This window comes from Schistocerca nitens, chromosome 2 (genome assembly GCF_023898315.1).
Source record: "Schistocerca nitens isolate TAMUIC-IGC-003100 chromosome 2, iqSchNite1.1, whole genome shotgun sequence".
Lineage (NCBI taxonomy): Eukaryota > Metazoa > Arthropoda > Insecta > Orthoptera > Acrididae > Schistocerca > Schistocerca nitens.
In genome coordinates, this window is record NC_064615.1 from 932,851,499 (window position 1) to 932,878,296 (window position 26,798).

The 26,798-nt window shown below is 44.5% G+C and overlaps 1 protein-coding gene across 1 annotated transcript in view; it reads right to left on the reverse strand.

Moving 5' to 3' along the window:
* LOC126237252 (glutathione S-transferase-like) overlaps window positions 1-23,634 on the reverse strand; it is a 49,183-nt gene extending 25,549 nt beyond the window's left edge. The window contains exon 1 of the mRNA XM_049947170.1: window positions 23,555-23,634. The gene's annotated coding sequence lies outside the window, so the exon portion shown is untranslated. The remainder of the gene's footprint in view (window positions 1-23,554) is intronic.
* Window positions 23,635-26,798: the final 3,164 nt, after the last annotated feature.

Consider the following 26,798-nt stretch of genomic DNA (forward strand, 5'->3'; position numbering starts at 1 on the left):
ATCCCTGCGAAACCCTACATTTCAGCAGGATAATGCACGACCGCATGTTGCAGGTCCTGTACGGGCCTTTTTGGATACAGAAAATGTTCGACTGCTGTCCTGTCCAGCACATTCTCCAGATCTATCACCAATTGAAAACGTCTGGTCAATGGTGGCCAAGCAACTGGCTCGTCACAGTACGCCAGTCACTACTCTTGAGGAACTGTGGTATCATGTTGAAGCTGCATGGGCAGCTGTACCTATGCACGCCATCCAAGCTGTGTTTGACTCAATGCCCAGGCGTATCAAGGCCGTTATTACGGCTAGAGGTGGTTGTTCAGGGTACTGATTTCTCAGGATCTATGCACCCAAATAGCGTGAAAAAGTAATCACATGTCAGTTCTAGTATAATATATTTGTCCAATGAATACCCATTTATTACCTGCATTTCTTCTTGGTGTAGCAATTTTAATGGCCAGTAGTGTATTACTCAGAAAATATCGTTCTTGTGAAACACAGCTAGCTCTTTATTCTCAGGAAGTGAGTGAGGGGACTTCAAACTGATTACAAGTTTTTAGATTTCAAGAAGGCTTTTGACAACATTTCTCACAAGCAACTTCTAATCAAATTGCATGCCTATAGCGTACCGTCTCAGTTGTACTATTGGATTCGTTACTTCCTGTCATAAAGATCACAGTTAGTAGTAACTGACGGAAAGTCTTCGAGTAAAACAGAAGGATATCTGACGTTCCCCAAGGAAGTGTTGTAGGGCCTCTGCTGTTCCTGATCTACGTTTAGAAGATAATCTGAGCAGCTCACTTAGCTTGTTTGCAGATAATGCTGTGATTTACCGTCTCGTAAAGTCATCAGATTACGAAAACCAATTGCAAAATGGTTTAGACAAAATATCTGTATGGTGCGAAAACTGGCAGTTGACTCTAAATAATGAAAAGTGTGAGCTCATCCGCGTGAATGATGAAAGGAATCCGTTAAATTTCGGTTACACGATAAACCACGGAAATATAAAGGCTGTCAATTCATCTAAATTATTAGGGATTACAGTTACGAATAGCTTAAACTGGAATGATCACATAGATAATGTTGTGGTAAAAGCAAACCAAAGACTGCGATTTATTGGCAGAACACTTAGAAAATGCAACAGGTTTACTAAAGAGGCTGCTTAGACTACGCTCGTCCGCCCTCTTCTGGAGTATTGCTGCGCTGTGTGGGAAACTCATCAGTTAGGATTGACGGAGGACATCGAGAAAGTGCAAAGAACGGCAGCTCGTTTTGTATTGTCGCGAAATACGGGTGAGAGAGCGACCTATATGATAAGCGAATTGGGCTGGCAATTGATAAAACAAAGGCATTTTTCGTTGTAGCAGGATTTTCTTACGAAAGTTCGATCACGTACTTTCTCCTCAGAGTGTGAAAATATTTTATTGGAGCCCACCTATAGGGAGAAATGATCACCATAATAAAATTAGAGAAATCATAGCTCCCACGGAAAGGTTTAAGTGTTCGTTTCTCCGGCGTGTTGTTCGAGAGTGGAGCGATAGTAAAAGACAAAATTGTTAAGGCTTTCGTGGCCACTTGTTGACAAACTGCCTATTGGCTTCTGTCTCGGGTTCTTAGTATATTGGTACTGCCTGCCGATAAGGGGAATGCGACCGTCGTAATGAAGACCGAAGATTATGAGCAAAAAATCCGAGACCTATTAGATCCGACGACGTACCGAAAACTAAGCGCAGATCCGACGCAGCGTATCACTCGGAATACGAATCGATTAATCAAGGCGTCTTCTCTGCCGGCGGACATACAGAGAAACCTGCGCAACACAGAAGCCCTACCACCTCGGCTGTATGGATTACCCAAGATCCATAAGAACAACGTTCCACTGAGACCGATCGTTAGCGCTCCTGGCTCACCAACGTATAAACTGGCGAAACACTTGGCCTCTCTGCTCCAGCCACACGTGGGAAAGACCGACACATACATTAAGGACTCAGGACATTTCATTGAGAAGCTGAAGAAACTGAAACTTGCGCCAAACGACATCCTGGTCAGTTTTGATGTTGTTTCGTTATTTACGAAAGTGCCACTCAGCGACGCTCTGGAGCACATCGGTTCCATGTTCCCGCAAGACATCAAAAAGCTCTTCCATGCATGTCTCACCACGAGCTATTTCACGTGGAATGGCGATTTCTGCGAACAGCTGGAAGGCGTCGCCATGGGTAGTCCTCTCAGTCCAGTGGTGGCCAACTTCTTCATGGAACAATTCGAAGCACAGGCACTGGACTCGGCGACTTGCAAACCTAAGGTTTGGTACAGGTACGTCGATGATACTTTCGTGGTGTGGAGCCATGGTGAAGAACAGCTCGGTGAATTCCTGACACACTTGAACAGCCTCCATGCCAACATAACATTTACCATGGAGGTAGAAAAGGACAGGAAACTGCCATTTCTAGATGTGCTGGTCACAAGGGACGGAGAAAACCTGGGACACAGCGTGTATCGAAAACCGACACACACGGACCGATACCTGCACAAACTGTCAAACTACCACCCGAGCCAGAAAAGAGGCATGATTAGTACGCTCGTAACGAGAGCAGGACGAATATGTGAGCCTCAACACCTCAAACGAGAAATGCAACACCTGGAAACTGTTCTGAGGAGCAATGGGTACTCCACAAATTACATTAGAAGTGTAACAGAGCCAAACACTCGGCGAAGTAAGGAACCAGAAAAAGAAATGTCGGGTACGGCCTTTCTGCCATACATTCCCAGAGTGACGTACAGAATCGGCCGTATATTGCGCAAACACGGCGTAAAGACGATTTTCAAACCGACAAGTAAGATCAAAGAGTGTCTTAGATCGGCGAAGGAGAAAAGAGACCCACTTGCAATGTCGGGAATATACCGTATACCTTGCACATGCGGAAAAGTTTATGTCGGAATGACTGGACGATCCATTAACACCAGGATCAAAGAGCATAAGCGACATTGCAGGTTGGGGCAGGTGGAGAAATCGGCCGTGGCAGAGCACGCACTGAATGAGACCGACCACGTAATAAAATTCGCCGACACGGAAGTTCTGGCTGTAGAGAAGCACTATCACACGCGCTTGTTCAGAGAAGCTGTAGAAATCCAAAAACACGCGAACAGTTTCCACAAGAAAGAGGAAAGCCTTAAGGTAAACGGATCCTGGCTTCCCGTACTGCAGCGAACGACCGTCGCAGGTAGCAAGAGGAGAACCGCACCGGAAATGACCGCGGAGAAGCCCTCGGACGTTGGCGCGCCAGGTACATATAGTCTGCGGCCGCGAGCTCACCGACCCCACTCCCGGAAATCACGAGCTGCGAAGAAACGCACCATATACAGGAAAACACATCCACACAAGAACCCCCCGAACCCCAAGCCCAGAGGAGGAATAGACGTACACGCAAACACAGGGCGGGGAACACGAAATCACCACAACAGGCCACGCAGCAACAACAGAACAGCAACACACAGGAAAACAGTCAACAAGACACCGAGACTGTAACTCACACTACCATCCCCCTCACCACAGAAGTAACGCAGGCGCCACAACCTCTGTTACAAAACACAAATGCCGCCCCAAACAACACACCAATACCCGCACAAGCGGCCGCTAACCCCACAACAGCACCTCAGGCTGCCACACCCAACACCAACACATCACCTGGGGGAATATTGGAAACACTATTCCCCCGACACACGACCATTGAAATCCTTACCAAGGTGCTGACGGCCGTCGCTACACTCATCACCCAGCTCATGAGCGCCGAACCCGGGCAATACTGGGCTGTCATACACACTGCCATCACAACACTCTTTCACACTCTTACATGAATAATATACCACACCTGGCCCATAACGCAGACCCGCACACACTATCACGGATCCTGTTCTGGAATGCAGACTCGATCCACAACAAAAGGGCAGAATTTGCCGCGTTCATGGAGCGCAAGGGAATCCTTGTCGCGCTACTGAGCGAGACTAAACTTAAACCGCACAAACAATTAAACTTTCCTGGCTACTGTGTCTATCGTACCGACCGACCGGGCGACGCCGTGGCAGGTGGAACTGCAATCGTCATACACAAAGACATTGAGCACACAAACATAGAGCTCCCTGAACTGGAAAAAATCGAGGCTACGGCCGTCAGAGTCAAGTTCAACGGAGCCTACACCACACTGATATCGGTATACAACAGCCCTGTAGGCATTTCAACACGTGATATCAGCACATTACTCAACATCTCACCGCGAGTAATAGTCGCTGGAGATCTGAACGCAAAACACCCAGAATGGAATTCACGTATACGAAATCCCAACGGCAAAAAACTGTACGAACATTCACTTGGCAGAAACTACATTATACTAGCGCCGACTGAACCGACGCACATTCCCTATCAGAGGGGACTCAGGCCAGACGTGATAGACATGGCCTTCATCAAGGGCATTACAACGACACTCAACGTTGCCGTTGAAAACGATCTGCCCTCAAACCACCAACCTGTAATACTATACATTGAGGAAACACTGCAGCACATGGAACAACGCAAGATGTTGGACTACGGGCGTGCGAATTGGACAAGGTTCAAGCAAACGCTCGATAGCCACATCCCACCTATACACGAAATTAATGAAACAGCACAAATTGACGAGGCAGTAGAAACCCTCACTAACGCCGTCCAGGACGCAATGGCAGGCACCATACCTGATCGCATCTCACAACAACGCAGTGCGGCCCTGCCCCAGGAAATCCTGGGCCTAATCTCAATGAGGAATCGCCTCAGGAGACAATGGCAGCGCACCAGGCGTCCGTACTTCAAACGGCACATTAACAGACTACAGGGCATCATACATGATAAAATACAAACACATAGAACACAACAGTGGAACCAAAAACTCGAAGGGCTGGACACCACACGACCTGGCGTGTGGCAACTAGCCCGACACTTCACCAGGGAGAAAATATACACCCCAACGCTTCAAGGGCCCGACGGACCTGCATACTCAGCGGAAGAGAAAGCAGAACTAATGGCCCGAACACTCGCAGCGTCATTCACACCGAACCTGGTACCATCAGATCCAGTGTTCACACTTGCTTCTGACCAAGAGGTTACACGCATTCTAGCCCAACCATCGCGCGACGACATTCGACATGCTAGCACAGCCGAAGTCTCCTGGGCTATAATGCATTCCGCCGCTAGGAAAGCCCCTGGTCATGATGGCATTCAAAACCGTGTCCTCCAGGAGTTCACGGATAAAGCAACTGAGTACCTAACACACATAACGAATGCCATACTAAAACACCAACACTTCCCCGCCTTTTGGAAGACGGCCAAGGTCCTGATGTTCAGGAAGCCGGGGAAAGACCACAGCCTCCCACAAAATTACCGACCCATCAGCCTTCTGAGCTCGCTCAGTAAGATTGTTGAGAAGGTGATTCTCAAACGCATCACTAGGCACTGCATAACAAATGACATCCTGAGACCGGAGCAATTCGGCTTCAGGAATCACCACTCCACAACACAACAACTCCTACGGGTCGTTGAACATATAACACATGGTTTCAACATAAACAAAGCTACAGGGGCAGTGTTCCTGGACATCGAAAAGGCTTTCGACCGTCTATGGCACAACGGCCTCATCCGCAAACTCAGCGACGCGGGATTCCCCGACGGGCTGCTGCGTCTAATACACTCATACCTCACAGACAGGAGTTTCAACACTGATGTGCAGGGAAAACAATCAACACGACACGGTATACACGCGGGAGTACCCCAGGGAAGCATCCTAGGGCCCCTACTGTTTAACCTCTACATAAACGATCTCCCAACCACACACAACACAATGATGGCAATCTACGCGGATGACACAGCCATCCTTGCGCAAGATTGGAAACCATCAAACATTACGTCACGCCTACAGACTGCACTCAGAGTGGCCGAGCCTTGGTTGGAGAAATGGCGTGTTAGAGTAAACGTCGACAAGTGCGAAGCCGTTCTGTTCACTAGAAGACCGAAGCAACTGCGCAAACACCGTTACTGCAGACCAATAACCCTACATGCACGTCCAATACGTTTCCGCGAGAAAGTCAAATACCTCGGTGTCTGGCTGGACCGGAAATTACTCTGGGGGGACCACATACAACACATGACCAACCGAGCTAGCGCGAGGCTCAAACAGCTCTATCCTATGCTCAACAGGCGTAGCACACTGAACAGAAGGGTGTCGAGGTCCATGTACATGACACTTATCCGACCCCTGATGACGTATGCAGCTCCTGTCTGGGGATACGCTGCGCCTACACGCCTGCGCCGTCTGCAGCTCATACAAAACAAAGTACTCAAAATCATAAGCAATGCTCCACGATACACACGCATCGCGGACCTTCACCGGGAATACCGACTTGAGACTCTCACGGAGGTAATCCACAAACTCACCACAAGACTATACAGAAACTCCAGACATTCGCAGAACCCGTTTATTCTGAATCTGGGGAACTACGACCATAACCATAGATGGAAACATAAAAGACCAAAAGACATACTTGTAAGGGCATAACATCTATGGCCAAGCATACGCAAACATAACGGCACAGGCAAGCCCCTGTTAATCAGACGCTATTACTGGATATCCAGCTGAAATACACTGCCGAATAACTGGCACCACACAGGGAAGCCGTACCGTACACCGCATGCAAACAAGCTCCACACATCCCCCACACAGTGAGACGATCTATGGCCGATCTCCCACTACTGTATAACGATCTTGAATGTTCCAGGAATGTAGCAGCTGCAGCCACTGGGATACATCGCCATCGCTTGTCACGGTAATGATGCATGATACCCATACTAACAAATCCAACCTTGCATGAGCTATCGCAGCTAGTAAGCCACTACTGCTCTTACTACCCATCCCACTGTCGCAGAGGTTTTTTTTCCCACGGCACGAGCCATGGCACTTTTTTCCCTCTGCTCTTCAAATCGCTACCCTCACTCGCGTTTCGTCCACTATCTATCACCTGATGGACCGTGTTAATGCGTAGCCTTACCCAGACGCACGGACAACATCACAGCCCAGCATCCTGTGATCCACTTACTAGATAACTAACATGTTTTACGGAGGTGACAGTAGAACTTTTGGTTTGGTCACCACGTTGGTGCGGGCGTGGAGGGGCCCCATCTCTATTTAAAGCTCACCTCCAGTTCACCACCGGCAATGGAGGGTGAAGCTTTGACAATGCCAGCCACTCGTGCTGGCGAAACGTCAGAAAAATCATTAGATGAACGTCGGCCGAAGAACCCGAGACAGAAGCCAATAGGCAGTTTGATAGTAAAATAACTTGAAGTTGGTTCGGTGAACATACTGTCAAGCGCTTAATTGTGAATTGCAGAGTAATCGTGTAGATGTAGATGTCTTCAATGTACTCTTTCTGCCTATCGGCTTTCCCCTCTGCGTTTAACAGTGTAACAAATGGTTCAAATGGCTCTGAGTACTATGGGGCTTAACATCTGAGGTCATCAGTCCCCTAGACGTAGAACTACTTAAACCTAACTAACCTAAGGACATCACACACATCCTTGCCCGAGGCAGCATTCGAACCTGCGACCGTCGCAGCACCGCGTTCCGGACTGAAGCGCCTAGAACCGCTCGGCCACAACGGCCGACAACAGTGTAACACTCACTGCACTCTTAATGTTGAACTTTACTTTTAGTTTCACTGAAGCTTATTCGACTTTTCTATATGATGAATCAATCCTTCCGACGACCATCTCTTTTTTGATTTCTTTACATTTTTTTCTGCATCGATTTTATCTTGGATGCCCTGCGGTTCCTGTTTATGTCATTCTGAAGTGACTCCGGTCTTTTCCTGAACCTCTTTGTACGACTTTCGTCGATCAGTTGAAGTATGTCTTCTGTTGCCCAAGGATTCTTCGCACTTACCTTCCTTGTGCCTATATTCTTCTGTCCAAGTTCTGTTATTGCGCTTTTTAGATATGTCCACTGCTCTTCCAGTGAAATACCTACTGTAGTACCAGTATTCATTATTGCAGTATCTACATTTTCAGAGAACTTCAAATGCACCTCCTCATTTCTACTTTGGAATCCTGCTTCCTTCCATACTGATTCGTCCGGCGATCAAGCTGGGTCTTTTCCAAATATCGATACCTTTTCGAAGTATCTCGTCTCTTGCGACTTTTGAACAGCTGTTCGCTATTACTGGTTGAAACGTGTTGCAGAACTCAATTTGTCTTTCTTCTCTCTCATTCCTACTACCAAGCTTATATTCTCCCATATCCCTGTCCGCTATTCCTTCCCCTACTACCCCATGCGAATCCCCCATGATTTATTAGATTTATTAGATCCTTTTACATACTAAACTACCCATTTAGTTTTCTCATACACTTTCTCTCTCTCTCTCTCTCTCTCTCTCTCTTCACCCTCTGCTTCTGACCTAAGCATGCATACCTGAACGATTGTTGCTGGCGTTGGTTTGCTGTCGATTCTGACGGAAACAACCAAGTCGCTGAACTGCTGAAAGTAAGTAACTCTCAGTCATACCTTCCTGTTCATAACGAGTCCTACTCTCGTTATATCATTTTATACTGTTGCTGCCCTATATTCGCCTCAACAGGATTCCTCATTTTCTTTCCACATCACATCACTGACCCTCAGTATACGTAGATTAAGCGGTTGCAGTTCCATTTTCAGACTTTCTAGCTCCCCTAACAAAATTAGACTTCTGATATTCCATGCTCCGACTCATAGAATGTTACCCTTTCGCTGGCTATTCAGTCTTTTGCTCATAGTTACCTCCTCGTTGGCAGTCTGCCCCCGGGGTTCCGAATGGGAGCTAATCTGGAATCATTTGCCAATGAAGACGTCAATGTGGCTCTTTTCAAATTACGTTTCACATATTCTGTCGGTACATCTTATGTGTCTTTAATGCAGTAATTTTCATTGTCCTCTGCAGCCTCATGGCGTTGCCGTTGATCGTTGCTCGTTCTTCCACGTTTTAGGTGTTTCCCACCTCAAACGGGAAATCTGAATCTCTGTTCTTCCCTCTGCCCTCTTTGACAAAGCCGTTGGCAGAACAAGTGTGCCTCCATTTCAGAATTAAGCAGTGGCTGGAGTCAAACCCGGGCCAAGAACGTTGTGATTCCTAGTCAAAGACGCTACCCCTGGACCACAGTCACAGAGAACGTAGTAGCTACCTTCAACACAACCCTGATATCAGGGGTGTAGCCTGAGGCATGGAAGCAAGCTAATATTGTGGCTATTCCCAAGCCAGGATTGGATCCACAGTCCCCTAAAAGCTACCAGCCAATTAGCCTGGTTATTTTAGAGGTTGTACTTGAAGAGACCATTAGAAAATATTCAAGAAAAAGAGTAGTTTGGATTCCTGAGCGCCCATTCGACGATTCATGAACTGATGCAGCTGACGTGAACGCCGTGGAGTTCTCGGAATGTCGAGAATACTACGCGGTGGCTCACTCTACGTCTCCCGAGCCTTTGATTCTGTGTGGCACAAGGATCCCCTCTTCACACGGCTAGAAGTGCAGCTTCATTCCTACCTAAAGGGACAGATCATCCATATCCGTGGCAGGCTAGGTGAATCGTCTCGTTGTAAAGCCACAGGACTGTACATGTTTTACTTTCATACTCCAGCCACTAGCCAAATCACGGAAGGTGCACCTTTAATATACCGTTATGTAAGGTTTTAACTGTATTCGGAAGGAATTTGACTTCCTCTCTTTTCTTTCCTTTCTTCGTGTGGGGTGAACGAGCATCACGAACGACTGGAGATCGTTAGTCGCATATTATTAACTGGACACTGTTGCGTGTGCTGTGCGAGCACAAGAGATAGACAGGACGAAATCCATGACGCCTTAGATATATAGTATCCTTGTTAACGTTAATTGTGTTTTAATTATTCTTGGCTTTCTTGAAAGATGTTGGAAAAAGTTCAATTAGCTCACATGAGCGACCTGTAGCTTTTATGAAAAAAATAGATTCGTATTAATAAACAAAAGTGGGCTCTATCTTTTATTTATCAGCGATAAAAATAGATCAAAATCGAGATCGCAGCTGTACAGGATGGGGCGGTTAAAACTGTTTTGGGAAAAATATGGGAAACTGCACATCGGATTACAAAAAGGGTTGTTCGTCTCGAAGTGGGACACCAAATGACGCCACACCCCCGGCCCCACCCCCAGAGAGCGGGAGGGGGTCAACTTTGAAACCTTTAATAGGAACCCCAATTTTTATTACAGACTGAGATTCTCTCGGAAGAAATACGCAACTTTTGTATGGAACAATTTTATCGTTGCGTGATAAATGGCGCTGTAATCGACACAAATAAAAGTGGGTTACAATCACAGTCAAGAAATTCCCATCATCTATACAAGGGTGAGCTCTTCTTCATCAGGCGCTCCCTGATATATCGCCGCATGGAAAACACCGACCCCATGTGCTGGGGGATGTCAAGGATTCACTCGATATTTCTAAAAAATACAACAGACAATATAAGTATCTGACATAAATATTAGGTTGGTGGATATGTTCATAGCTTTTCTGTTTTGCATGTTGGTATATCGACTGCTATGGATTTATTCACAAATTATCTTTTTTATATGTAGTTCACTGTTGTTATTTGAGTTTACATATTGTCATTTTGTAATTTAGAGGTAGTGAGTGGAGCTGTGGACGCCAGAAAAGGGAGTGCCAACTGGAGGAATCGGAACATTTCTGAGAAATCTTGTAAATGATTTTCTGTTCTCGAAAAAGACGGTTTTGCGATTAGTGACTCTCCATATTCAGCAATACCTTCAGGGTTTGATGATGATCGTTTAAACGTAACTCTACAATCATCCATAGTAGTATGAATTGAGAACTGTGATCCTTCGATCATCGTCCAGCATATGCGTGCAATGGGCAAGGTTCAAAACTCGGGTGCATGGGTACCGCATGCTCTAAGCTAAAATCACCAAAATCAGCAGGTAGCCATATATGCGTCTCTACATGCTCGTCATCAGTTGGCTCGTGAACAACACCGACCATTCCTATCTTGTGTAGTTATTGGTGACGAGAAATGGTATATTTATGGTAACATAAGCAAAAGAAAGGAATGGTACTCAAACAGAGCAGCAACTCCCCATGCAAAGATCTGTGCCCACTCACAATAGATAAAGTCACGCATCTGATGGAATAGTGACTGAGTGATGTACTACGAATTGCTTCCTCGAGGTGTAAGCACCATTGCTGACATTTATTGTCAACAGACGCAATCCAAGAACACCGAACAGGAAGACAGCGGGAAGCAATGCCTGCCAACATTCTGCTAGACTGTCAGAAAACACTATAAAGTAGTTAGGTTGATCTTGCGCCCTCAGATTTTCACCTTTTCCACTCTCTGTCAAACAACCTTCAAGGAACTTCCTTTCTGGATGAAAATGCACTCTGAACATGGCTCGACGAGTTCTTCGCCTCAAAACCATGTGTTTTCTACAGTTGCCGAATCGGAAAGTTACCCCAATGTAGGCAGGCTGTTGTAAATAGTGAAGGAGAATATATTATTGGTGACTAAAGACTGCCCGCATCTCGTGGTCGTGCGGTAGCGTTCTCGCTTCCCACGCCCGGGTTCCCGGGTTCGATTCCCGGCGGGGTCAGGGATTTTCTCTGCCTCGTCATGGCTGGGTGTTGTGTGCTGTCCTTAGGTTAGTTAGGTTTACGTAGTTCTAAGTTCTAGGGGACTGATGACTATAGATGTTAAGTCCCATAGTGCTCAGAGCCATTTGAACCATTTTTGACTAAAGACTCTGTAATGTGTACTTGTTGTGTTTATTAAACTTATGCAGAAACCCTATGAACTTATGCACCAACCAAATTCATACATACCTATAGATGGATAGAGAGAATCATGCTAGTTATGTAACTCTACGACCTATGGACGAGCCTCATCTGAAATAAGCAAATGCAGAGCCATTGGAGTGGGCTCATCCATCTCCATATGAGCAACAATATTCAACAGTCCTATGGGAAAAAAAGCATAAAATCATATAAGCAAAGTAAAAAAAATTAATGCAATTTTTATTGGTTGGTGAAGCTGGTTCAGTCATTCCGAACGAGCAAAAATTTATATCAGGATGTCAAATGTGTCATCGTCCATCAGCGGCGACGTTATGCTGTGATCGGTAACAAAAAAGAATCATTAGATTGTGGCTATATATGGGCAAGCACCCATACATATAAAATCTTTCAGATACGTATCTACAATATTGTCACAATCCAAATGAGGATGCCTGCTCCTTTCATCCCCACTATCACCAGATCTGTCATAAAAACGTTTCACAGCTGCTGCTGAGGGTTAGAGTAACAGAATGTACGACTTTTCCTACATATACCCTCAGGGTGCTGTGTGAAGAAGGAGAACACAGGATGTGTGCACAACCAATCCACCCGTGCAGCCAATGGGATAATTTCCCGCCATTTTTTCAAGCAACAGGAGACAAGAGAGGCTGCTGATGCAACTGTCATGGATCCATTATTTATTCAGGAGCAGCAAACTTGTTTGTGAGGTTGCATTATAGTACTGAATGCATGTAGTATCTGGAGGCATAAGACTTGTGGGAAGTTGTAACCTTACTATGATGTGTCTGAAGGACGTTTAGAGTGTATAGAATGCAGGAATTTTATGATGAACAAATACCTCTTCATTAAGTTATTAATTTACTATGACATCTCTGTCAGGGTGTTGTGTGATGGTCCATTAATACACCCCATGCAGGAATTATGTAGTGCACACTTACCCCTGCAGATAGTTGTAAATTTAAAGTGGGATCTCTGTCAGGGCATTGTGTGAGGGTCCATTAACTTACAGTATTCTGGTGTTATGTAAAGAAGAAATAACCCTGAAGGTGGTTATAAATTTGCTACTTTGTGCACTAGAATTCATGTATTATATCATCTCAGTTTATTGATGGTACGGCACTTGTGAAGCAGCAAACTGGATGGCATCTGCTGAAGGTTGTTATAAATTTGCTACTTTGTGCACTTAGAATGCATGTACTACATCATCTCTGTTTATTCAAGGTACTGCATTTGTGAAGGAACAAACTGGGTGACATCTGCTGTGGATTAGTATTCTGGTCATGTCAGGAATTTAAATCTGTCTGTAGGCAGAAGACTTGCTTATACTGTTTAAGACATGAACAGTCAGTGTGATGAGTCATGTAACCTAGAAATGTGTGAGTATATTGCATCAGAGCAGTGTGTGATGAGTCGCCTGCCTGAGTAAAATACAGTGGCAGTGTTTAGAGACAACCAGTAGCCTGCAATACAATGAGGTGTTTATATGGGATGCAATGCCCCCTTTGCTGCTGGCCAACATATGATGGTGGCTGAGTGAGGCACGCAGGAGCTGCTGCGTGGTCCTGTATAAACAATGGGGCAGCAAGAGTCCATTGTAAGACATGCTGGCTGCACAGCATGGCCATATTCTGGCAAGACCCAACGTCTGTGGAGCTGGCCTGGCACACGGTGCCTGTGTCTCCATGGAGTACAAAGCATTGGGTACTCACTTTTTACAGCAGATATATTTTTAAAAATTATAACACATCAGTAAGCGCAGTGAGATGGGTTCTAATGTGATCATAATGTGAGGTCAGATTCCTTAAAAAGACTATGTTTTATTAAAGGTTATAATTCACCAATAATTGTGCATTAACGTTGTGTTGGTGATGCATGTAGTGTGTTTTCCAAGTTTTAAGCCAAGATGACTGGTGGGGGTAGGTGACTAGATTGCCGCAACTATATTTTGAAGGGGGAAAAGTCTTTGGTGACATATTTTGGTAATAAATTATAGCCAATGAGATAAGGCTAAGAACGGGTAGACTCCTTTGGGTCATAAATTACAGTAATTAATATAAGACAGGATATAGATTATACCCATTAAGATAATTAATTAGGTACTAAATATACTTGGGAAATGTGGTAACCATGAAGGCTGCATCGGCTTTCTAGGCTAATAGGATAATATCCCTTCGAATTTACTGCCACTTGTACCTCATCTCATTGACCGAGAACAGAGGGGGAAGTGGAGGGTGATCTTGAGGTTGACCTTGGGATTCTGTCAACAATGCTGACGTTGGCAGCTCTGGCTGTGCCCCATCACTATTAGGTAGCCTGTGTCTATATTACAAGATAAATTTTTTTCTTTGACACCAAATGTGTTCTATAGATCCTTCCTGTTTGAATTTCGGTAATACATATTGAAATTCTCAATCCTTTCGTAATTTTGGGCCACACTATTTGCTAATATCTAGTTCTTTCGGTTCTATAGATCTAGTTATTTGATATACGAGACTTAATGCAGATTAATCTTTGACACGAGTAAAGGAAGTAAGCGATTCACATCACTCTACCTCTGAAGGATTCCAAAAACCAACTTTGATCTATATATCTTTTAGAAATACTTCATTTCACTGACTGGTTTTATTCATTTTTCCATTTTCTTTTTTCGATATTACTTTCCTTTCTTTATTTTGGGAGCCAGGCTCCCTGTCATCTCAGGTAGTTTTAATAGCGATGTAAAGCAAATAATCTTTTTGAACATTATTGTAGTGTAAGTGCTCGTATTAAGAAGGGTGTAAGACAAGGCTGTAGCCTTTCGCCCCTACTCTTCAATCTGTACATCGAGGAAGCAATGACTGAAATAAAAGAAAGGTTCAGGAGTGGAATTAAAATACAAGGTGAAAGGATATCAATGATACGATTCGCTGATGACATTGCTATCCTGAGTGAAAGTGAAGAAGAATTAAATGATCTGCTGAACGGAATGAACAGTCTAATGAGTACACAGTATGGTTTGAGAGTAAATCGAAGAAAGACGAAGGTAATGAGAAGTAGTAGAAATGAGAACAGCGAGAAACTTAACATAAGGATTGATGGTCACGAAGTCAATGAAGTTAAGGAATTCTGCTACCTAGGCAGTAAAATAACCAATGACGGACGGAGCAAGGAGGACATGCAAAAGCAGACTCGCTATGGCAAAAAAGGCATTTCTGGCCAAGAGAAGTCGACTAATATCAAATACCGGCCTTAATTTGAGGAAGAAATTTCTGAGGATGTACGTCTGGTTCAAAAAAAATGGTTCAAATGGCTCTGAGCACTATGGGACTCAACTGCTGAGGTCATTAGTCCCCTAGAACTTAGAACTAGTTAAACCTAACTAACCTAAGGACATCACAAACACCCATGCCCGAGGCAGGATTCGAACCTGCGACCGTAGCGGTCTCGCGGTTCCAGACTGCAGCGCCTTTAACCGCACGGCCACTTCGGCCGGCTGTACGTCTGGAGTACTGCATTGTATGGTAGTGAAACATGGACTGTGGGAAAACCGGAACAGAAGAGAACCGAAGCATTTGAGATGTGGTGCTATAGACGAATGTTGAAAATTAGGTGGACTGATAAGGTAAGGAATGAGGAGGTTCTACGCAGAATAGGAGAGGAAAGGAATATGTGGAAAACACTGATAAGGAGAAGGGAGAGGATGATAGGACATCTGCTAAGACATGAGGGAATGACTTCCATGGTACTAGAGGGAGCTGTAGAGGGCAAAAACTGTAGAGGAAGACAGAGATTGGAATACGTCAAGCAAATAATTGAGGACGTAGGTTGCAAGTGCTACTCTGAGATGAAGAGGTTAGCACAGGAAAGGAATTCGTGGCGGGCCGCATCAAACCAGTCAGTAGACTGATGACCAAAAAAAAAAAAAAAAAAAACAGTTCATAATGTTGCATAGAAAACCAGAGTGGGAAAGGGTATTTACAGGATGACAGTTACTAACCTACATGAAATAAAATCGTCATAACTTCTGAACGGTTTGCGTTCTAACTGCACGGTTGGCCGCGGGGCATGATGAGTAGTAGTATGCACCTGTATGGTTTGGTTCAGCGACGAAGCCCACTTTCATTTGGATCGTTTCGTCAATAAGCAAAATTGACGTATTTCGCGATCGAGATGTTTTTTCACCCTCAACAGGCGAATGTGTGGTGTGCAATGTCCAGTCACGGAAAAACGGTGCGAAATTCTTTGATGGCACGGTGACTTCCGAACGGTACGTGAAAGTTTTGGAAGATGATTTCATCCACATTATCCAAAGTGACCCTGATTTCGACAAGATGTGGTTCATGCAAGACGAAGCTCGGACCCCATCGAAGCAGGAAAGTGTTTGATGTCCTGGAGGAGTAGCTTGGGGACCGAATTCTGGCTCTGGAGTATCCAAAGGCCACTGGCATAGGCCTCGATTGACCGCCATATTCTCCGGATCTTCTTTTTGTGGGGCTGTCAGGAATAACCTCAAAACCGTTGCTGAGATGAAAACAGCCATTGAGGAGGTCATTGAAAGCATCAGTGTTTTGACACTTCAGCGGGTCACGCAGAATTTTGCTGTTCGTCTGCTCCACATCATTGCCAGTCATGGCAGGTATATTGAACAGGTCATAACCTAAATCTGAATATATGTAGTGATGTTTGCATGTTGAATAAAGTATGTGCACTCCGTAGTGTGTAACTAATTTACGTTTTTTTCATATAGTTCAATAATTGTCACCTTGTAAAGAAAACTGTCTTGCCAATTTACGACATGTAAAAAGCGACATAATGAAAGATGTTTACATCAAATGTTTGCAAAAACACACAGTGTTATGTCAATAACCTGTTATTTTGAATGTTTGTAAAATGCGGCACAATTATCTGCACATAATCCTGAATTGGTACGATTTTCCTTTCAATACTGCAAGCAGTTAATTTACATCAGGAAAAATGAGCAGTGTGGTGCGGGGCCCTGATACCGAAACCGCAGGGCAGTATGGAGAAACTGCCTTTGCATACCAGTACTGCTGGCATCGCAGACTGATATTTATTCCTGTTTCAGGTCATAGAATTTGGATACCAGGTTATTAATTTTGGTCAGTAATGAGCATCCTCGGACCGAAGAACTCATAATTTCCTAATCACACACGATCAGCATATGTAAAGATGATACAGTCGAAGTAATGAGCCAAACAAAGTTTGTCCTTATATAAAATGTAAGTACCACCTGTACACTTCCAGCAAAGATGTTTCTAGTAAGATACGTCATAGATTTACTTAGGGTGAGCAGTAAAGGCTGCCCAGTTGCAAACGCGTTTCCGCCATTGTGCACACAACGTCAGAGAGGAACACTTCCGGCTCTTATTTGTACACTCCAGGACAAAAAGAAAAAAAAGTCCCACCACGAAGGAATTTCCTGATTTGGGCGGGAATCGGTAGGTAAGATGTTCATGTACAGACAGACAAGCAGTTATTCAGTTTGGCATTCATTGATATAGTTATTGGATGACCTCCTGACGAATATCATTTCAAATTCTGTCCAATTGGCTCATTAGAACGAAATAGTCCCGATCTAGCTGTAAGGCAGTGCCCATAATGCTCTAAGCATACTCAGTTGGGAAGAGATCTGGCGACCTTCTTGTAAAATTGGGGTTTCCCAAGCACGAACACAAGCAATAGAAACTCTCGGCGTGTCCAGGTGGACATTATGTTGCTGAAGCGGTTTGCCACGAAAGGCAACAAAACAGGGAGCAGAATGTCATCGACTACCGCTGTGCCGTAACAGTGCCACAGATGATAACCAAAGGGATCCAGTTATGAAAAGAAATGGCATCCTGGAGCATCACTAGTGGCTGTCATGTCGTATGACCCGTGACAGTCACGCTGGTATCCCAACACTCGCCAGGTTGTCTCCAGACAAGTCTTTGGGCTGGACTCTTATTGACTGGAGAGGAATTGTCTTCGGAGATGAGTCCCGCTTCGAACTGAGTCCTGACGACAAGCGAAGACATGTCTGGATACTAGCCTGACTGTCGCCCGCCATAAGGCCCTACAGCCAGGAGCGATGGCCTGAGATGCCATTTCTTTTCATAGTAAGACCCCTACGGTTGTCATCCGCGGTACCGTTAAGGCATAGCGGTACAGCTATGATATTCTACGACCTGGTTTGTTGCTCTTCATGGCATGCCATCCTGGGCTTACATTTCAGCAAGATAATGCCCGTCCGAACACGGCGAAATTTCTACTGCTTCATACGAGGCGTGTTTTTTTTAAGTAAATACCGTTTTGAAATTAAAAAAAGACGTGGTAAGATATCTCAATTATTTTATTTTTACATGAAAGCCTGTACCTTAATGTACTTTTCTACATAATTTCGATCAATATTGAGGAACTTGTCATAACGTTGTACCAGTTTTTGAATACACTCCTCATAGAAGTCTGCCGCCTGACTTGTTAGCCACTGCATCACCACTGTTTTGACTTCGTCATCGTCTTGAAGACGCTTACCGCCCAGGTGTTTCTTCAAGTGCAGGAACAGATGGTAGTCACTGGGCGCAAGATCGGGGCTGTACGGAGAATGATCTAGACTCTAGAGTTTCCCATCGAAAAGATGTGATGAGATCTTTGGTCTGATTCTCGACATGAAGACGGGCATTGCCTTGCAGCAAAACGATACCCTTGCTCAACTTACCACGTCTTTTGTTCTGAATTGAACGGCGCAGATTGTGCAATGTCTTACAGTAAGCTGCTGCATTGATTGTCTCATTACAAGGCAGAAACTCCAAGAGCAATACTCCTTTTCTGTCCCAAAAAACTGTGCACATGATTTTCCAGGCAGAAATTGTTTACTTAAACTTCACTTTTCTGGGTGACTCTGAATGCCGCCATTCCATGGACTGTTTCTTTGATTCTGGTGTGACGTAGGCCACCCATGTTTCATCGCCCGTAACAATTTGGCTTAAGAAATCATCACCATCGTTGTGGTACCGCTCAAAGAAAGTCAATGCACTGTCTAAACGTTTGGTTTTGTGCACATCCGTCAACATTTTTGGTACCCAATGTGCGCACAATTTTCGGTAATTCAAGTGCTCGGTCACACTGCCATACAAAACACTACGAGAAACATTAGGAAAGTCATCCCGCAAGGAGGAAATCGTAAAGCGTCTGTTTTCTCTCACCTTATTGTCCACTTCTTGCACCAAACTTTCATTAACGACCGAAGGACGCCCACTCCGTTGTTCATCATGCACATTTGTGCGGCCATCTTTAAATGCTCTCACCCACTTTCTTACCATTCCATCACTCATAATGTTTTCTCCGTAAACTGCACAGATCTCACGATGAATATCGATCGCTTTTAGGCCTTCAGCACTAAGAAATCTTACAACTTCACAGTCGGCGGGACTCACGATTATCGGAGGCATCTTAAACACTCAGTACACAACGTAAACAAGGAACAATCAGACTGTAATGGCTTCAGTGCGTAGAGAACAGATGTAGGTACCCAGTGCGCATGCGCAGAATGCCGACCGCAGCGCTGCGGCCGCGGTGTTGCAAAACGGTACTTACTTAAAAAAAACGCCTCGTAAAAGACATCATATTTACGCCAGTGACTGTAGCACTTTCTTTATTTCACGATTGCAATTTCGGTTCAAAAATGGTTCAAATGGCTCTGAGCACTATGGGACTTAACATCTGTGGTCATCAGTCCCCTAGAACTTAGAACTACTTAAACGTAAGTACCCTAAGGACATCACACACATCCATGCCCGAGGCAGGATTCGAACCTGCGACCGTAGCGGTCACGCGGTTCCAGGCTGAAGCGCCTAGAACCGCATGGCCACAACGGCCGGCTTGCAATTTCGGCCTCAGGCCATTATCAAGTGCAGATTATCGTCGCGTTAAGCCCTGTCAACTTAAAATGGGCTTACACATTTTTTACATGTCGTTGTCATTACTATTAAATACATTCGTGACGCTGTTACATATTGCGTCGATTGTATTTCATAGTAATGATAACGACATATAAATGTGTCAGCTCATTTTAAGTTGACATGGCTTAAAGCCACGAAAATCTTCACTTGATGATGGCCTAAGGCCGAAATTGCAATCATGAAATAAAGAAAGTGCTACAGCCACTGGCGTAAATATGATGTCTTTTATAAAGTTCAACATGACTGTGAATCCCAGGTATACAAAGTCTCTTGTCTTCGTGCTTGCGAAACCCTACCTTGGCCAGCGAGGTTGCCTACTCCCTCCCCAGTTGAGAACATTTGGAGCATTATGGGCAATGCTTTCCGACCAACTCGGGATTCTGACCACCCGACGCGAAATTGGACAGAATTTGGCACGATATCACTTTGAAGGACGTCCGATAAATCCGTCAATCAACGGCAATAACCGCTCGCATAAGGCCCAGAGAGGGGCCAATGCGTTACTGGCTTGCTCAATTTGTGAAACTCCTTCTCTTGAATAAATCATACAGTTTTTCTGAAATAGTAACGACTTGTTTTCCTTATATGTACATCACATCTGCCTATTTCCGTCCTATTCAGATTTTCTTCGTCGTGCGTCTGTTTTTTAATTTTTTTCTTAGTGTGTACATTGGAAGCTGAGTGATATCGTAAATGTTTCCGTTTTCGCTTAGTTATTTTTGAGTAGTGAGCGATTTGAAGCTAAAAGTGTTCTGGGTGTGTGCGAGCAATGCCAGGTTGTGCTGTAACTCGCATAATTGCAACGCTAGCTATTGGTTCATGCCTTCCTCGCGATACAAGACTGCAAAACATTTGCCTGTCGAAATGCTATAGAAAAGACGCTGCAAGTGCTACAATATACGTCATTTAAAAAAAAATAAAATAAAAAAAACGTATTATGTTAGAGAATTGTGTTCGGAACTGCTAAATTTACCGCGGAAACGAGTGCTTAAGAGCGATGCATTTCCTTTGTTTAATTTACCCTGTAGTAGAAGCGCCAATGATAGCATACAACATGCCACAGAATAAGAGAAGGAACGTTTCAACAAACGTGAGATCCATAAATGAACATAGTTCTTTAGAAAAGCTTTCACTACAGATGAGGTTGTTTAGAATGATTCAGATAAAGTCAGTTTACAGAATTTGATAGCGGCACTACAGAGAGGAAATGCTCATCTGGAAAACGTAGGCAAGAAGTTACGAGCACGTAATAACGATCTTCGAAGTCAATTGTCACCACGATGAAGAAAGTAATAAAAATGCACTTGCGTCTCGTGAAATTAATCGAATATTGGGCAAAATATTTCCACTCAATCAAATGAGAAGTTTGTAATAGGTACTAAGGCGGTTTGATGGGTCAGAGAGGATATTTGCAAGTGGATTGTTTTGCTCGCCGTTTCGCACAAAAATTATTACGCAATTTTTTCAGTGCTGTGTCAATTTTGCGTTCTTGAATAAACAGCATTTTCAACCGCCACCTTGGTATTTTGAAGACTGTGTTAGTTAGATTAGCCAATTCAAATGCTTTCTACAAATAAGGCACTCGTATAATTTCTGGAATAAATACGACAGTGTCCACCTATTAGCTGAAGTTCTTTTAAACTTTTGATGAATGCAACACGAAAATGTGCGTTAAATAGACTCGTTTATTTGCTAAACTTTTTCTCAGAACCAATTGTATGTTGAATGCGAACATTTACTTTGACAGAAAATTGGAAAAACAGACTAAACTTAGCTCTTTTTTTGAATGTTTAGATTCGGTAGACGCTTGAATTTTTTTTAAAAAATCTGCAGTGTCTGTTTCGAAGCCGGAAAAATTACAAAATGTAGCAGTAAGATTCTAGCAATAACAGAATGGCAATTTACACTTCATTATTTGCATATAAACTAAAACGTAGCACAACTACATCACATAAATGCGCAGCCCACATGTTGTGTAACACTGTTCCCGTGGCTGCCGCTGTTTCTTAGTGACGTCACAGCGTCATCCAGTAGCAGCACAGAACGTTTACTGCCCAACCTTATTTTTCTACCGACCTTGAGAGTCAACATGTCTGCTAGAACTCTGTATGTGGCACTTACATTGTATGTAAACATGCCGAAGCTTGTTTGGATTATTACTTTTACTGTACCCTCTTTATACACTCCTGGAAATTGAAATAAGAACACCGTGAATTCATTGTCCCAGGAAGGGGAAACTTTATTGACACATTCCTGGGGTCAGATACATCACATGATCACACTGACAGAACCACAGGCACATAGACACAGGCAACAGAGCATGCACAATGTCGGCACTAGTACAGTGTATAACCACCTTTCGCAGCAATGCAGGCTGCTATTCTCCCATGGAGACGATCGTAGAGATGCTGGATGTAGTCCTGTGGAACGGCTTGCCATGCCATTTCCACCTGGCGCCTCAGTTGGACCAGCGTTCGTGCTGGACGTGCAGACCGCGTGAGACGACGCTTCATCCAGTCCCAAACATGCTCAATGGGGGACAGATCCGGAGATCTTGCTGGCCAGGGTAGTTGACTTACACCTTCTAGAGCACGTTGGGTGGCACGGGATACATGCGGACGTGCATTGTCCTGTTGGAACAGCAAGTTCCCTCGCCGGTCTAGGAATGGTAGAACGATGGGTTCGATGACGGTTTGGATGTACCGTGCACTATTCAGTGTCCCCTCGACGGTCACCAGTGGTGTACGGCCAGTGTAGGAGATCGCTCCCCACACCATGATGCCGGGTGTTGGCCCTGTGTGCCTCGGTCGTATGCAGTCCTCATTGTGGCGCTCACCTGCACGGCGCCAAACACGCATACGACCATCATTGGCACCAAGGCAGAAGCGACTCTCATTGCTGAAGACGACACGTCTCCATTCGTCCCTCCATTCACGCCTGTCGCGACACCACTGGAGGCGGGCTGCACGATGTTGGGGCGTGAGCGGAAGACGGCCTAACGGTGTGCGGGACCGTAGCCCAGCTTCATGGAGACGGTTGCGAATGGTCCTCGCCGATACCCCAGGAGCAACAGTGTCCCTAATTTGCTGGGAAGTGGCGGTGCGGTCCCCTACGGCACTGCGTAGGATCCTACGGTCTTGGCGTGCATCCGTGCGTCGCTGCGGTCCGGTCCCAGGTCGACGGGCACGTGCACCTTCCGCCGACCACTGGCGACAACATCGATGTACTGTGGAGACCTCACGCCCCACGTGTTGAGCAATTCGGCGGTACGTCCACCCGGCCTCCCGCATGCCCACTATACGCCCTCGCTCAAAGTCCGTCAACTGCACATACGGTTCACGTCCACGCTGTCGCGGCATGCTACCAGTGTTAAAGACTGCGATGGAGCACCGTATGCCACGGCAAACTGGCTGACACTGACGGCGGCGGTGCGCAAATGCTGCGCAGCTAGCGCCATTCGACGGCCAACACCGTGGTTCCTGGTGTGTCCGCTGTGCCGTGCGTGTGATCATTGCTTGTACAGCCCTCTCGCAGTGTCCGGAGCAAGTATGGTGGGTCTGACACACCGGTGTCAATGTGTTCTTTTTTCCATTTCCAGGAGTGTATAATTATACTGACTCGGTGTGATAAGTAAAATATTTGATCTCAGGTCTCATGATGGTCGTTACTGGCCGAAATTAATAACCTAGTAACAACTTTTGTGATCCGTAACTTGAATAAATATATAAATACCTTCCTGCATCACTGTGGATTTTTGCTGCGACTGTGTCGCAAGTCGTGAGACTGATATCTCTGCAATTGGAAGTTCCGAAACCTCTGACAAGTGTTTGTCAGTCGCTTTGAGTGACGTTCCGATCTTATCACTGGTGGAGAATTACTGGCGTATCCGACGCGTCTGAAAAGAATATGCCATTGCATACAGCACCTAGATAATAACATTAGGTAATAAAAACACTTCGGAGGCGCGACAGGGGAGTGGCCCAGATAATAAACCTTCTTGCGGTCATGTTAGCTAATGGAGTAGCCGCGCGGGATTAGCCGAGCGGTCTGGGGCGTTGCAGTCATGAACTGTGCGGGTGGTCCGGGCGGAGGTTCGAGTCCTCCCTTGGGCATGGGTGTGTGTGTTTGTCCTTAGGATAATTTAGGTTAAGTAATGTGTAAGATTAGGGACTGATGACCTTAGTAGTTAAGTCCCATAATATTTCACACACATTTTCGCTAATGGAGTAGGACGGAGGCACGGCAGAGGTGCGGTGTTTGGTGATAAGGCTTCTGGCGTGAGAAATGCAGCGCACAATATGCGCATTTCCTTCCTGCCATAACAATTTATCGTGCCAGGTTAACGATGCCGGCACTATAAGTGAAAGTCGCAGATGCCCCGAAAATATGAAGGTACAAGATGTATAATTGAAAGAAAAAAGAATCGCAAATACGTCAGTTACATCTGAAAGATGTGAAAAATGTTATTTATGCATTAACGATTAGGATTAGCTCTTAATGCGAAGGTGAACTTTTTCATTACTTTTCGCATGCTGTTTTCTACAGTGGTGGAAATTAGTATAAGTTGTTGTTGTTGTTGTTGTGGTCTTCAGTCCTGAGACTGGTTTGATGCAGCTCTCCATGCTACTCTATCCTGTGCAAGCTTCTTCATCTCCCAGTACCTACTGCAACCTACATCCTTCTGAATCTGCTTAGTGTATTGATCTCTTGGTCTCCCTCTACGATTTTTACCCTCCACGCTGCACTCCAATGCTAAATTTGTGATCCCTTGATGCCTCAAAACATGTCCTACCAACCGAACCCTTATAGTCAAGTTGTGCCACAAACTTCTCTTCTCCCCAATCCTATTCAATACCTCCTCATTAGTTACGTGATCTACCCACCTTATCTTCAGCATTCTTCTGTAGCACCACATTTCGAAAGCTTCTATTCTCTTCTTGTCCAAACTATTTATCGTCCATGTTTCACTTCCATACATGGCTATACTCCATACAAATACTTACAGAAACGACTTCCTGACACTTAAATTTATACTCGATGTTAACAAATTACTCTTCTTCAGAAACGATTTCCTTGCCATTGCCAGTCTACATTTTATATCCTCTCTACTTTGACCATCATCAGTTATTTTACTCCCTAAATAGCAAAACTCCTTTACTACTATAAGTGTCTCATTTCCTAATCTAATCCCCTCAGCATCACCCGATTTAAATTGACTACATTCCATTATCCTCGTTTTGCTTTTGTTGATGTTCATCTTATATCCTCCTTTCAATACACTGTCCATTCCGTCAACTGCTCTTCCAAGTCCTTTGCTGTCTCTGACAGAATTACAATGTCATCGGCGAACCTCAAAGTTTTTACTTCTTCTCCATGAATTTTAATACCTACTCCGAATTTTTCTTTTGTTTCCTTTACTGCTTGCTCAATATACAGATTGAATAATATCGGGGAGAGGCTACAACCCTGTCTCACTCCTTTCCCAACCACTGCTTCCCTTTCATGCCCCTCGACTCTTATAACTGCCATCTGGTTTCTGTACAAATTGTAAATAGCCTTTCGCTCCTTGTATTTTACCCCTGCCACCTTCAGAATTTGAAAGAGAGTATTCCAGTTAACGTTGTCAAAAGCTTTCTCTAAGTCTACAAATGCTAGAAACGTAGGTTTGCCTTTTCTTAATCTTTCTTCTAAGATAAGTCGTAAGGTTAGTATTGCCTCACGTGTTCCAACATTTCTACGGAATCCAAACTGATCTTCCCCGAGGTCGGCTTCTACCAGTCTTTCCATTCGTCTGTAAAGAATTCGCGTTATTATTTTGCAGCTGTGACTTATTAAACTGATAGTTCGGTAATTTTCACATCTGTCAACACCTGCTTTCTTTGGGATTGGAATTATTATATTCTTCTTGAAGTCTGTGGGTATTTCGCCTGTCTTATACATCTTGCTCACCAGATGGTAGAGTTTTGTCATGACTGGCTCTCCCAAGGCCATCAGTAGTTCTAATGGAATGTTGTCTACTCCCGGGGCCTTGTTTCGACTCAGGTCTTTCAGTGTTCTGTCAAACTCTTCACGCAGTATCTTCATTTCATCTTCATCTACATCCTCTTCCATTTCCATAATACTGTCCTCAAGTACATCGCCCTTGTATAAACCCTCTATATACTCCTTCCACCTTTCTGCCTTCCCTTCTTTGCTTAGAACTGGGTTGCCATCTGAGCTCTTGATATTCATACAAGTGGTTCTCTTCTCTCCAAAGGTCTCTCCAATCTTCCTGTAGGCAGTATCTATCTTACCCCTAGTGAGACAAGCCTCTACATCCTTACATTTGTCCTCTAGCCATCCCTGCTTAGCCATTTTGCACTTCCTGTCGATCTCATTTTTGAGATGTTTGTATTCCTTTTTGCCTGCTTCATTTACTGCATTTTTATATTTTCTCCTTTCATCAATTAAATTCAATATTTCTTCTGTTACTGAAGAATTTCTATTAGCCCTCGTCTTTTTACCTACTTGATCGTCTGCTGCCTTCACTACTTCATCCCTCAGAGCTACCCATTCTTCTTCTATTGTATTTCTTTCCCCCATTCGTGTCAATTGTTCCCTTATGCTCTCCCTGAAACTCTCTACAACCTCTGGTTCTTTCAGTTTATCCAGGTCCCATCTCCTTAAATTCCAACCTTTTTGCAGTTTCTTCAGTTTCAATCTGCAGTTCATAACCAATAGATTGTGGTCAGAATCGACATCTGCCCCTGGAAATGTCTTACAATTTAAAACCTGGTTCCTAAATCTCTGTCTTACCATTATACAATCTATCTGATACCTGTTAGTATCTCCAGGATTCTTCCAGGTATACAACCTTCTTTTATGATTCTTGAACCAAGTGTTAGCTATGATTAAGTTATGCTCTGTGCAAAATTCTACAAGGCGGCTTCCTCTTTCATTTCTTCCCCCCAATCCATATTCACCTACTATGTTTCCT